Source organism: Peromyscus maniculatus, chromosome 18, assembly GCF_049852395.1.
Source record: "Peromyscus maniculatus bairdii isolate BWxNUB_F1_BW_parent chromosome 18, HU_Pman_BW_mat_3.1, whole genome shotgun sequence".
Classification (NCBI taxonomy): domain Eukaryota; kingdom Metazoa; phylum Chordata; class Mammalia; order Rodentia; family Cricetidae; genus Peromyscus; species Peromyscus maniculatus.
Genome location: NC_134869.1, coordinates 12,844,669 through 12,858,811, shown reverse-complemented (window position 1 = coordinate 12,858,811; position 14,143 = coordinate 12,844,669).

The window sequence follows — 14,143 nt, the reverse complement described above, 5'->3', positions numbered from 1 at the left end:
AAAAGAAGCCATTATTGGTTTTATCATATTCACATTGTGCCAACAGGTTCACTGAATCCAGTTCATCAGTGGACTAGAGACAAGCGGAGCAGCTGAATGGACTAGAGCAGAATAGATAAATAGTTAACTAAGACACTAGAAAAAAGTAAAACAATAGGCAACATTGTGTGGGGCAGAAGGTAGATTCCTGGGTACAGCTGTGGTATGGACTGTGAGTCTGCACTTCAACTGCCGTCCTGATGAGTCATATTTAGATGGCTCAAAGTCTTCCCACACGCTGGGTACAAATCCCACACATCTCAGGCAGGAGCCAAGAGATGACAATTATCGTCAGGCTTAGGATTCAGTGTAACTGTGGGAATTCATACAATGACTTGACTTTCTTGCATATGACTTTTGTCTAGACAATGAACCCATTGTTCAGTGCCTGTAAGTGGCAACTCAATGACTTGGCATGCCTTTCAGAAAGGTTTGGTACTGTCCTTTTGTGTGTGACACCTGGTGCCCTTTCTTCAGTTAGCCCACCAAATCTACTGAGCATGTTAGTGTTAAGTTCAGCCACATTTCCCATTTCAAATTAAATATAACAACCATAAAGTAATTTAATTGCAGTTGATTGTTTGATGTACTGTTTTACAGACATGTAGTTAAGTATAAATAAGAATGTTAAGATTATAGTGGTTTTTTTTCTTTTTATGCTTTGCAATCAAGATATGTTTCTTCCTGAGTCTTCAAACATTTCTGTAGGATACAAATCATCTTGGGCCTTAGATAATATGTCTCTAGTTTTGCTGACAAATAAATTTTCTCTCTATCTTTTTTTGTTTTGGTTATGAGAGCATGTTAGCAAACAACTGAAACGATCCAGGGGTGTTCTTAATAGGAAAATAAGTATCTTGACGGATAGGGGATTGTACATAATCTACTTTATCATGTTTACATTACCTGCCTGTCTCTGGGATTGATAGCCACTATATATCATGAGAAAAATATCTGGATGCCTCCTAGCTTCTACTCATACTGTTTTATAAACAGAAACTCCCTTGCCTACAAACCATAGTTCAACATAACCATTTGGCTGATAAATCTAAACTACACAATTAGGAGTATTTATTCATGGATCAGCAAAGATGGCTCAGTGAGTCATGGTACCTGTCACTAAGACTGAAGACCTAAATTCGATCCCCTGGAACCACATGATGGAATAGAAGAACCAAATCTTCCAAATTGTGCTCTGACCTCCACAAAAGTGCAGTAGCATGTGAGTGTGCTCATGCCACACACATACACACACACTGAATAAATAAATATTAAGAAACAGATGATCCGGTATGATGAGAAATTTTTTTGTTAGAAACAAGTTTTAATTTCACCCATTTAATGATGCCAAAGGGATTGACACACAGAACAATGAGATTCTGGAGCTTCATGGTAGATTGTAAAACAAAAAAATTGTATAAAGAATACATCTGTAATGATTTTGGAAACATTAAAACAAATTCTATATGAATAAATGAGTCAGTTCACAAGTAGAAAATATTATGGGTTGTATAATCTACTTTCGATATGGCTTTTATTTAGAAAATATGCAATGAGATAAAACACAAAAAGATTTTGTAAATAGAGCCTTATTTTCTGGTTTAGTTCCCTCCGACACAGGCACTAGAGTTAGGTACCTGTCTATGCAGTTCTGTGTACATTAATGCCTGGATTATCTGTGCCGTGTCTTCACAGGGCTTTTATTTCACTATTAAGACTTTATCATATCAACTCACTTTACCCAGCTACCTCCTGTAGACTGAAATCATACCGTCTTATATCCCCAGGATCATGCCTGAATTCCAGTTGCTTTTCAAACAGATGCCTATTGACAATATAGGAAGTGAATAGGTTTTAGCACTACTAGAATGCTTAAAAGGAGCATCCCAGGAGAGAAAAACATAGGAGTCTGAACAAAGCAGGTCTGGCATTTGTTCTTGTCTACCTAGAATCCTGACAGAAGATAATGAACAGTGTAGGGATGATGTAGATACATTTTTACATGCATTGTGATGCACTGGACATGTGATATCAGTGCTCATGGTTTGAGCATAACCTGAATCCTGCTACACCAATCAATGGACTGGCATGAATCCCTCTCAAGACATATGGCTCTTCCACAGTGCTACACAACAGCCTCTAGCTGAGCTCGGTCTTTGTTTTATCCTTGTCTAACAGCCAGGCTGAAGGCCAACATTTAATCCTGTTTCATACCTCCTGTGAAAAAGGATGATGCATTCATTGAGACAATAACTTTTTCTCATACCCAAATTATTCTTTTAGAGTAAAAGCGACTTAATTTAAAACAATTTAGCTCTCATGACCATAGAATTTCTAAAACATGATTTCTAAAATTCTTTAAGAAAAATAAAGGTGAGAATTACAATACTATTAAGTATGGATGTTTATCTCTTTGTTTAAATTGATAAATTTACACCCAATAGCACTGGATATGTAGTTAAATATATTCAACAGCTAAATATATTTATGCATTTTTATTTCACCACATTGCAGTTGAATATAAAAGAACTTTCTCCAAATCTGTCTAAAAGATGATGTCCTATACAGAATGCTTATGGGTCATTAACTTTTTAAACTGCTTCAAAAGACATCGTCTTGGTCAGGCAATGTATATATCCCACGAATTTGCCGTCTTAGATGCAGTTATCAGACAGAACCAAGGAAACATGATCTGTGTGGAGCTGAATCTTCAGTTTATTCAACAGTATGTTTAAACAGAAGCAAGCAAATTGGGAGTTTTAAAATAACTTACATAAGAAATTGGAAATCGCATGTCCAGTCAGAAATGGACTTATTTCCCATTGCATTTTCAGGCCCACCCTTCCTCTTGTCTCCCTCTTTTAATTATGTCTTCTATATGGCTTACTTCTTATTCTCTCTGATAGGTTTTTGTCTTTTAGAAGACAGATTTTGAAGAATGATATACAAATCATTTTACCCAGAATGCAAGGAAATTTATATATATATATATAAATTATATATATATACTTAACCTGCTTGACTTTTACTCTAAAAGAATAATTTGGGTATGAGAAAAAGTATATATATATATATATATATATATATATATATATATATATATATATATATATATATATACAATTTAGATGTTAAAATTTAGTTATTATTTCAAAATGGTGTTTAGCTATCAAGTTTTTACTCAAAATAAATTTAAGAAATGATGTAAGACAATTTAAAGAGGATCCTAAGTATATAATTGTAGTAGGATCTTTAGGGGACAAGAATATCCTGGAGTTAATATATAAATGTCTGTAGTTTTGAAACCAAACTATAAGGTCCCCACCAGGTTCATCTGGCACCCAGAGGCCTGACATGCATGCCATCCTGTGTGTGTGTGTGTGTGTGTGTGTGTGTGTGTGTGTGTGTGTGTGTGTAAGGTGCCATGCTTGCTCCGACTCTGACACTCCAGCATCAGTTGGTGCTCCGACTCTGACACTCCAGCATCAGTTGGTGCTCCGACTCTGACATTCCAGCATCCGTTGGTGCTCCGACTCTGACACTCCAGCATCAGTTGGTGCTCCGACTCTGACACTCCAGCATCCGTTGGTGCTCCGACTCTGACACTCCAGCATCAGTTGGTGCTCCGACTCTGACATTCCAGCATCTGTTGGATGCTAGGTCTTATTTGGGAGTTTACGTGAGGGAGTGGAAATAGCCAAATTTCTCCAGAATGCTATATTTAACTGCCTAGCTGGTTTCCTAGTCTTAGACCCATGGACTAATATTTTTAGTTAAGTTTTGGAGAAGGATGACAGAAGTTATCACTTTTTGGGAGCAATTTTTGAAGGGCGGGCCTTAAAACACCCGTACTGCTTGCTGCTCAGAAGGACCAAGGAGTTCCCAAGCAAGCACATCGTGAAGTGTGCTCAAACCCCCACTCTGGAGTCTCCATTACAATGTAGTGTGTGGTTACTGCGTGATGGTTAGACACACAAGTCCTGTACTAGGTGTAAGTTTGAAACTAAGCCATTGTTCCTAAGCCCCGTGCCTCTGTTTCCTCGTTTGTAAAACATGGCATAATACAAGTGACTCCCTTGGGTGTTGCCATGGAGATGTGCTAGGTCAATACAGGTGAAACACTTAGCTGTGTACCTGCTGTGCTGGAGGATTTCCGTTATTAAATTTATCTTCCAAATGACCCCTAAAACATCAAAGTTGCACACACTGACAGAACGCCATGTGGTGTTTCTGTGCCTGTATTCATTGTGTAATGTTCAAATCAGGTTGAAAATGTCTCCTCAAATACTTATGTCTTCATAGTGAAAGCATTTAAGTTCCTCTTTTGCACCATGAAAGTACATTAAATGTTCTGAGGGGTCCCACTTAACCTGCTTGTCCCACAGCTTCCAGCCTCACCTGACTTTGTGACTGTCTTTTTCATGTATAGTTCTTCAGAATACTTCGGGGGGAGGGGGTGTCAATAATTTGGGAAACAGATTGTGTTTGAAGCCAGGAGCTCAGGAAGCAAATAGGTTGGTTCCTCCGAGGTCCTTTTCTACGTAAGGGTATGCTGGCCCCAGCTGGACAGAAAACAGAGCCGTGCTCACAGGTGTAGTGAGAAAGTGAAACAAAGTAACAGTTGATGTTGTTAGGCTGTGTTTTTACACAACTCCCAAGGCCTCCTTTAATAACACATCAGGTATAAAAGTGGACCCTTGCAGGCAGAGGATTCAGCCAGAGCTAAGGATCTAAATCCGTCTCATGAGATCACAATGCTTCACAGAAGAAATCTGTGCATACGGAAGATAAGGGTATATATTCACAGGTGATCACTAAGTGTTTGCAGAATACATGGCTGGCTAGTGGTTTCTTGACAAAGAGGGACAGAAAGTTCTGGAAGCTCAAGGAACTGCTCTGGACTCCTGTGACCCTCCAGGTACTCTATGACGTGACCTTTTCCTCTGGGAGGGGCCGGCACTCATCGAGGGAGGACATAAGCTCAACACTGAGCAAACTTGTAAAGATACAAAGGTGTCAAAGAGCTGGCTACCAAATTCAACTAACAGAAACAGCCAACCTTGTCAAAGCTACACGGCCCTATAATCCAGTTTTTCATCGAAACAGCAACATGATAAAGTGGAGATACAGCCACGGCTTCTTCACAAAATCATCTCAGAGGTTTTCTGAGACCATCCATTTCCACGTCTGAGACCCACCTTCCACGTACACGGTCCTTACTTCCTTTTGTTTCCTACGTACTTCTCCTTTTCATTTGGCTGCTGAATATGAGCTCATTTGTTAAGACAGTTGGGAATATACACATACTAACACCAGAGAAAATAGATTGAGCGCCAAGCTGGGCAGGGAGCTTTGAGCATGAGCAGTGGGTGCTGGCCTCAGGCATTGCCAGTCAGGCGATGCAGAACCCTACAGGAGGAGGGTAATGGGGTCCATGTTCTGTCCACTCTTTCCCTGTCTGGCCCTGTGTTCTCTCTCCACTCAGAGTCCTGTGTTCTCCCTCCACTCAGAGTCACAGGTCTTTCACCATAAGCATGGGACCTAGTACTGCCTCCCCTTTTTTACCTCCTTGGGCCACATCTATTCCTTATATCTAGTCTCCTCCATTTACCCTATCCAAACAAATGCCCTGATACCTGCTGAATCCTGATAGATGCCAGAGATGTATTTCAGAATCCACTGGTTAAGTTCTTGACATCTATGGGCTATGGTTCTCCCAGCTAAAAGGTTAGGTTCACTCTTTATAAGGAAATAGCAAGGCTTAAGTAAATGAATATAAAGATTGGCACATTTAAAAAAGAACTCTCAAGAGAACTAGGCAAGTATTTCATCATTTTATCTCTGCAAAGAGATATTGGATGCACATATACAGTATGTGTAAATGTGATTAATTAAATACTTTTCCTTTGTAAGAATTTTCACACAGTATTTTTCAAAATCTGGAGAAATTTATTTGTGAGCAAATCAGGTCATTGGAGCGAGGATAACACGGCATCTGAGTGGCTTTGGTGCCCTGCCCTGGGTTAGGTAGATAGCACATCCTCTGGTTACAGGGTGACTCATGTGAGCATCTTCTAGACAGGCTGGCAGCCCCTTGCATCCATGCATGACCTCCAACTGCTAAGCACAAGAGCCAAGCCTCAGACAGGCACCCAAGGCAGGTATCAGCCTTGTATGGTTCCCTTGTGGCCCATGGACTTATCAGGAAATCTTTTTTTGTTCTTCCTCCCTAAGAGAAGACTGGAAAGCCCTCTTCACATTGAGAGCATCATTAAGGACAAGGCCATAGCCTCACAGGCAAATATGAACTCTGACCTTTATGTAGTTATGAAGCTGAATAACCTGGAGAAATTTGCTAACCCTCTCTATGTTAAAGAATTTTAGTAAAGTGTAGTATACATGTATCTGTGGATATATATAAAAATATATATATATATATACATATTGAGAGAAGATGTGTCTACCAAAATGCATGGCACTCTCAAGTGATGGTGTCTACTGATGGCAGAAATAGTAGAGTTCCCTGGTAAGTGTCCCTGTCTTGTGGAGTGATCAGAGAGCATCTCCCATATCTACAGATGCTTAGTGAGAAGGGACCAAAGATCCAGCTACCTCAGCAGCATCCTCTGCCCACTACCATGTCAGAGAATTCTAAAGCCAACTGGAGAGAATGTAAGGACCCATGTGTGGCTCCTACTTGACTTCAGTCTGGACACATGATGATAATGAGGGTCCACTCTCTGATGGGCACTGCACTGAGACCTTCACGAACATTTTCTAGCCTAGTGTTAAAAAAAAAAAAGATCTAGGTTATTACAGCTCCTACCATTGCCACCAGTCTCCACGTGATGAGGCTAGGACTTGAGACTACTGAATGACTTGCCTGAAGTCACATCATCTGTAAGTAGACTCAGCTCTTCATCTGACACAGCATGATCTCAGAGCCCCCACACTTAACACCTCTGTCCTATTACCTCAAAATGTGGTAAAGGACAGTGGAAAAAAGAGCCACAGGCTCTGGGGGCCAAGACAGCTTTTGGGTGGAACTGATTCATCAGCAAAACAACTGATCTGATGGCTTCAGGCATGTGGCATGTGTTAGAGACTTCGGGGTGTCTTGTAGACCAAAGGGTCCCAACTCTGACAGCATATGGCTATAGCTGCTTTCCAAAACAAAAGCAAAAACAACAAAAAGCCCTATGCCTGGACATCACTGAAAGAAATTCTGGATTAGTTACTCTGGGTGGAGTCTTGGCATAGAGTTTTAAAGGTCCCATGCAACTCTAATATGCAGCCAGTGGTGAACCATGGTATGGCCTCCCCTTGCCCCTGAAGGTACCTCTTAGTCACATGGCTTCTTGGAATCCTTTAAGGACTGGGTTTGTTTATCTTGGCATTTGATTCGCAACTAATTAGATGATCCTCATAGGCTAGGCAATAACACATTGTGTAAATTCTGAGTTGGGACACTGCTTTGCATGGAAACATGAGACTCCTCAAGGAGGATATTTTTCTCTATTTCTGACCGTAGTCAAGTTTCCTTTGCAAAATGGCAACATCCAAATATCTTCTTTCTGCTAATTATGTATTGAAAAAAAAGTCTTGAAACATTGCAAGGCAGCCAACACCATTCAGTAAATTACACCATGTAACTGGCTCGGGCCTCATTAAGCTTGCCCCCCTTGGCCTTATCGAGGGAACGGCCACTTCCCTCGGCAAAGCCTCCTGGGAGTAGATTTCTTCAGTTTTCCCTGAAAGGTCAGGGCAGCCGCCTTTCCCTGAATCCCTCCTCAAGCAGTGATGGTTCAGCCATTTGTTATCTCCTTGTGTTGTTCCCAGGAGGATGTGCGCTTACAAAGTAAAGATGTCTGCAGTTTCGGATAATTTATATTTGGAAAGGAAACAAAATAACTTTATTTTGAACAATTGCATTCGGGGTGAATCCTGCCGGCCATCCACAGCGCCTTTCCCTTTGGCTTACCGAGTCATGATTTTAGGTGTGTATCCTAAAATCTTCCTCCTCTGCACCCCACGCATGCTCAGCACCCATTTGTGTTAATGTCCCTTCACTCCTCCAAATGCACTTTGGTCTTTCTCTACTCCAACCCACTCTGCGTGCCTGTTCTGGAAATAGCCTTGTGTTAATGGCCCCCTTGCACTGTGACTTTCTGAGTGAGCCATTCTGCTGGCTTCCCCTTGACTAGCAGTCTCAGGCGCACAGGCTCTCTCTAGAAATGGACGAAGGCACTCAACAGCACTGCTCTCCATCCACATCTTAGGCCCTATGTCCTAAAATCAGCTTCCCATTCTTCTAGCCCAGAGAAGCACCAACGGTCATTTGTTGGCAGCCCCTGGGTTCTGCACTACCCCTAACTGACCTTTTCCTGCTCCTCATAGTCATTTTATTAAATTCTACTGTTTTTACTCTTTTTAGCATATCTTCTGCTTCCTGCCGAGACCCTAACTAAGATATTGTGTGACTCATGTCTCAGCTTCAGGGGATGGATGATGGTTGGTCCAACCTCGTCTTAGTATCAGTTACCAGTTATCATTTCAGGCAATCAGCGCTTGGTACTCCAGTAAGAAATAGTTTGATAAGGATGTGAGCATCTGATTGCTGTCGGTCAGTTAGGTGGAAAGACAAGGAAGTGCTTGGCCTCAGTTTATGCCACCAGTTACCTTGTAAGCAAGAGACATTGTTAGCAAAAAGGAACACACTGATGGGATAGAGCTCAGAGTAGTGACACTGGATCATGCCTATCAGGGCTACGAGCTTACAATTATAGAAATGAGACATCCCCCTAAGGGTTAAGCATTTTCTGCTTTATCTTTATTTGTTTGAGTTGCATGAGTGTTCTGCGATTTGCTCCCAAGGGAACGGGAGCTTCTGCAGTTTTGGTGGTATCTCCCTGATGCACAGAGCGAGTACTGTCATTTAAAGCATTTCCTGCTTACGGTCTCATTTGGTTTTCTCAGTGATCAGATTAATGAGTGTAGTCGTCGTAAAGTTGAACTCATTAATAACAGTGCCAGGCAATGTTTCTGAAGTGCTTTCCCTATAAATGTTAGTTTTGTTCATCATCACAAGAAGTCTCTCCCAGGCACTGTGATTATTCTGAGGGCATGGAGACAGCCAAGGCATACTCTAGCTCCTCAATTCCTATCTCATAATGGAGGGGAAGGCCCATGAGACTCCAAAGGTAAACAAAATGTCAAATTTCTCAGAAAGTGGAAACTCAGAAGATTTTCAAAGATCACTCCCCAGAATTATAGTACCAGAAAGCAGCTGCCATAAGTGGGGTGGGGGACTCTGACCAGCTGAGCTGCAAAGAGCTTTCATGGACTGGTCGAGCCACCTGCATGTTGCGAAGACAGTTCCAGGGGGTGTAGCTTTCATGAGCCGTTAGGCATGTTGGGGTGAGCCTTTTGATGATGCAACTGCTGTTCTGAGTCATCTCTGCTCCTATAAATCAGCCCTCACCCAATAAAAACTCATTCCTTCACCAGGCTGGCTTTGGTGTCATCATTGGTCTAATGGGGGTTCCCTGTCTGGGGTGAGTAGATGTGTGTGTGCTGCACTTCCCCAGTGAAAGCTTGTCATATACACATCCTTTCCAAAATTCCAATAAATAATCAATTGGATATTTGAGGATAATGGTTCTTTTTAATTAATTATTTATTTATTAATTAATTATTTTGTTTTATGTGTAGGAGTGTGTCCCTGCATATGTAACACGTGCATGTGGTACCTGTGGAGGCCAGAAGAGGACGTCAGCTTCCCTGGAGCTGGAGTTATAGGGGGTTGTGAACTACCATGTGGGTTCTGGGAAACAAACCTGGGTCCTCTGAAAGAACAGCAAGTACTTTGAATAACAGAGTCATCACACCTCACAAAAATGGCTCTTTAGGGGGGAAAAGTAATGTACAAGAAAGTTCATAAGGCAACCAGCTTTGCTTGCATTAAAATCTCTGCAGTTCCAGTAGCTCACTTTGAATAGTTCCTCTGAGGTACAGGCTTTAAGGAAAGGTCCAAAATGTCCTATGGCGAACTCCACTGTGTCTCCTGATAGCATTGAATCTGTGAGTTATGGCGATCCTTCTCTCCTAGAGACTAAGACTAAGACATGTCACAGAGACCATTGAAAAAGAAGCCATGCATCCTTCACTGCTTCCCTCTGCTTCACCTAAGTGTTTTTACCCAGTTAAACTGTGTTCCCTTCTAGAAAACTGCACAGTAAGAGCCGGCTCCCTTCCCAAGGTGAACAGGTTCCTGGTGATACCCGTGCCTATAGAATATGATGGTCTCCTATTTCCGGTAGGTGTTTGGTATTGCTTCTGGTCTTCTGCCAAGCGGCAATGCATGGTGTCTACACAGACCGACGACCTTTGGGCTTTCAACAGCCTCTCTCCTTTCCTATAGTGGCTGCAGTAAGAATCCTAGAACCAACAATTCTAAGAAATGTTTGCTTGTTAAATCAAGTCGTATACAACGTCTTCTCAACTGACTTCAGTCAGGGGTGTTGTGCTCTGAGATGGCATGGCCATTTTTCAGCTCCAGGATCTATAAATTACACTGTGCTATGTGGCTCCTTATGGTTCTCTCATAAAAATGATGCCACTGGTGTCAATAGGGAAAGAGAGGACTAACACATTCTAGATACTTAAGTACTTTGAATGCACTGTCTTATTTAATTCCTACCCAAACCCCCTAAGGTATGTATGTATAGTATGTATGTAAACATGCATCGTTGGTTACATGTCATGCAGTGAAACAGCCAGAATGTGAACCTAGGCTTTCTCCAGACTACTCAGGCTAGTACTTGGAATGGTTTTTCCTGGGTATAAATGAACAGAGGATCTCCATTCACAACTGTCTATGCATTCGGGGCTATAGTGTAGCATGTGTACTGAACTGAATCCATGTTCGTATGCCACATACTGTAGCACAAATTGTTAGAAGGTCTTATTAATAAAAAACAAACCTGGAGCCAGGTATTGGGGTGAACGCTGAAAGATCAGAGAGACAGAACAGGCCAACTTCACCTTTCCAACTTCTCAGCTGATCCCTGTTTCCTCAAACTGGAAGCCTCTGAGTCCTCATCCGGAATGAATCTCAGCTGAACTGCTGCTCAAAAGCCTAAAAGCTTAACCAGACTAGTTCCTGGTCCTCATGCCTTGCATGCCTTTCTGCTTCCTGCCATCACTTCTTGGGATTAAAGGTGTGTGTCATCATTCCTGGCTATTTCCAGTGTGGCTTTGACCTCCCAGAGATCCAGATGGATCTCTGCCTTTGGAATGCTAGGATTAAAGGTGTGTGTGCCACCATTTTCTGGTCTCTATATCTAGTGGCTGTTCTTTTCTCTGACCCCAGATAAGTTTATTAGGGTGCACAATATATTGGGGAACACAATATCACCACAACATACTCTTAGGAAAGAAAAGGGTCTGCCTGTCAAAATTCCATATGACTATAACCTTGGCAGTATTTATTTTGGGTACTGATGAGCAGCTGCTTGGGTACAGATAAGCAAGCAGTTGCTCTGTTGAACTGTTGGAGAGGATAAATGATAAGCTATAGGGTGGAGGGATGGCCAAGAAGGGTGCTTACAGAGTGAAAATGGTCCATATTGACTTCCTACTTGGTTAACAGCTAGTAGTTTTAGTCCTGTGTTTTCTTTGGAAACCATGGAACTACACAAAAGAGATGTGCATGTATCTAAATGGAGAAAGAAAAGAAAAACATGAAAACTAATCACTTCCTTAGATGAGAGTTTATGGGTATGAATCTTGAAAGGAAACCATTCTGTAGCTTATGTGAGCAGTGTATGACATCATCATCATGGCTGCCATCATCATTGTCATCATGGCTGCTGTTGTGTTATCACTGCCTCTGCTTTGGTGTTAAGGAAAGGATTGCACTGGAAATAATTTCTTGATTACTATTGAAGAGAGGAAAGTGGGAAAGAGAGACAGGGCAAGAATGACAATGATTAAATGAATAATGACTGTGCACCTATGATTTTGGGCAACTGAGCTCAATATCATGAGTGAAAGCCAGTGAGAAAACATGCCTGTCACCTCTTCCCAGTCATTGGTGGGAGACCACTGGGGAGGGTATTCATTGTCATGCACTTTGGGTTCACCATAATGGAAAGTACGTTTCCTCAGAACACAACCAGACTTTTGCAAAAAAAAAAAAAGCCCTTAGGAGCTGGAACTCTGAACACCACACCAAAGAACAGCTAAAGAAATAAACTGGCCACTGACAACATCAGAAATCAGTTGTTTATTTAACAGGACAAGGTGCAGTAGCTTACTGGATACACAGAACTTAAGTATCACTCCATGTAATGCAGGTGCCATTCTTGTCATTTTATAGTTGAGAAAAGGACAGAGATGTAATATAACGGCCCGTGCAGGAATAGGTGTTATTTGGTTGAGCCAGGCATTGAACCCAGTGAGCCTGACTCTAAAATCCATGCTATCCTATCTACCTTTAGGTGGCCTCAAAGCAATGATTAGTCCTCCTGCCTCAACCTCCCAAGTGCTGAGGCTGTGGGTATGAACCACTATGTCTAGCTTCTTAGTCTATGCCTGCTTCTCTAGCTCCAGTTCTCTTATCCATGCTGGGTAATTGGTTTGCTAGAAAAACATACAGGTTGGTTCCCATAGCTTCCTCTGCCACTTGATTCGAATTTTCCTGGTCAGGGCTAGTGCTAAAAAGTGATCATAATTAGCATTCTCCTAAACTCTGTGTGTGTGCTCACTCCTATCACACCTATACAGTTGGGTTGAGTGTGTTCCCTCTGCTGATGAAGACAAACTACAGGAAATAAAAAACTTGCCTAAGGCCATATATTCAGTGACTGAGAAAAGCAGCCTCTGGGAATTCCTTGCTTAATTGTTATGTTCTGCTGCCTCCAGAGTCAACAAAGTGTGAAATACAATTCTGAGTAGACTGCAGCCTCTGCAGTGTTGAGAACTGCTTTTAAGATGACAGCTTAGTACACACAGCCAATCCAGGATGATTGACAGAGCATCCTCTGTACCTGCTTTGCTTTATACAGTGGGAATCATGACACACCCTTTCCTTTGATCCATGCTTGCACACATCTGAGCCCTTGTGTTAAGGCATACGTACATAATCTGGCACTAGACTTAGGAATATCTTGCTTCATGTGAATTTCCCTCAGGCCAAATCATCTTGTTTTTGGAAGCAGTTCTGAACTATAGATGGTAAATCTTTCTTCAAGGCGTTAAAAGAGGGTACTGTATCAGTAAATAACATCTTCACACACTTGGGTCTTTTTGATTTTAATAGTATTTGTCATATATAAACTACTGAAATAAAGAAAAGAAAATCAGCAGCCAAAATCAAATTAAAGTTAATTTGAATCACATCACTTTTTTTCTCTTTAAAACAATGCCTTTTGTCCATCCTCTGTTGCTTGCTACCACAATCACCAAAAACTGGGTTAAAATACACACACACACATGCATGCACATGCACACACACACACACACACACACATGCACAAACACACACACATGCACGCGCATGCACACATGCACACACACATGCACACACGCATACATGCACAAACACACACTATAAGAAATGGAGAAGATTATTTGGGCAAACACATATCAGATGGCAAGGACAGAACCCCTAAGAGACCCAGCCAAAATGGATCTTGTAGCAAGACCTCCACCAAGAAACCCATTTGACACATTAATCACTCAAATGATTAATCCAAAAGCCCTGATCACCTCTTCTAGTACTATCTGTTCTCACCTCTTAATATCTCATAACTAGAATTAATTCCAACATGAATTTTGAGAGAGACAAAAAATAGTATAAGTCAAAGAAAGAAAGTACCTCTCAGCCTGGTTCCCAGTCGCAGTGACCATGGTTGACATTCCTAAGGCTAGGGTCTATTTCTCCCGTGGGCTAGACATATAAGCTATTGCTACCTTTCAAAAACTGAAAATGTGGTCTTTTCTTCATTTTGCAATATGTTCTAAACTTCCTTAGTCAGAATTTATATGTACAATATCTCGTTACATTACATAGACTATAATTTGTCTAAACAACCTTTTCCTG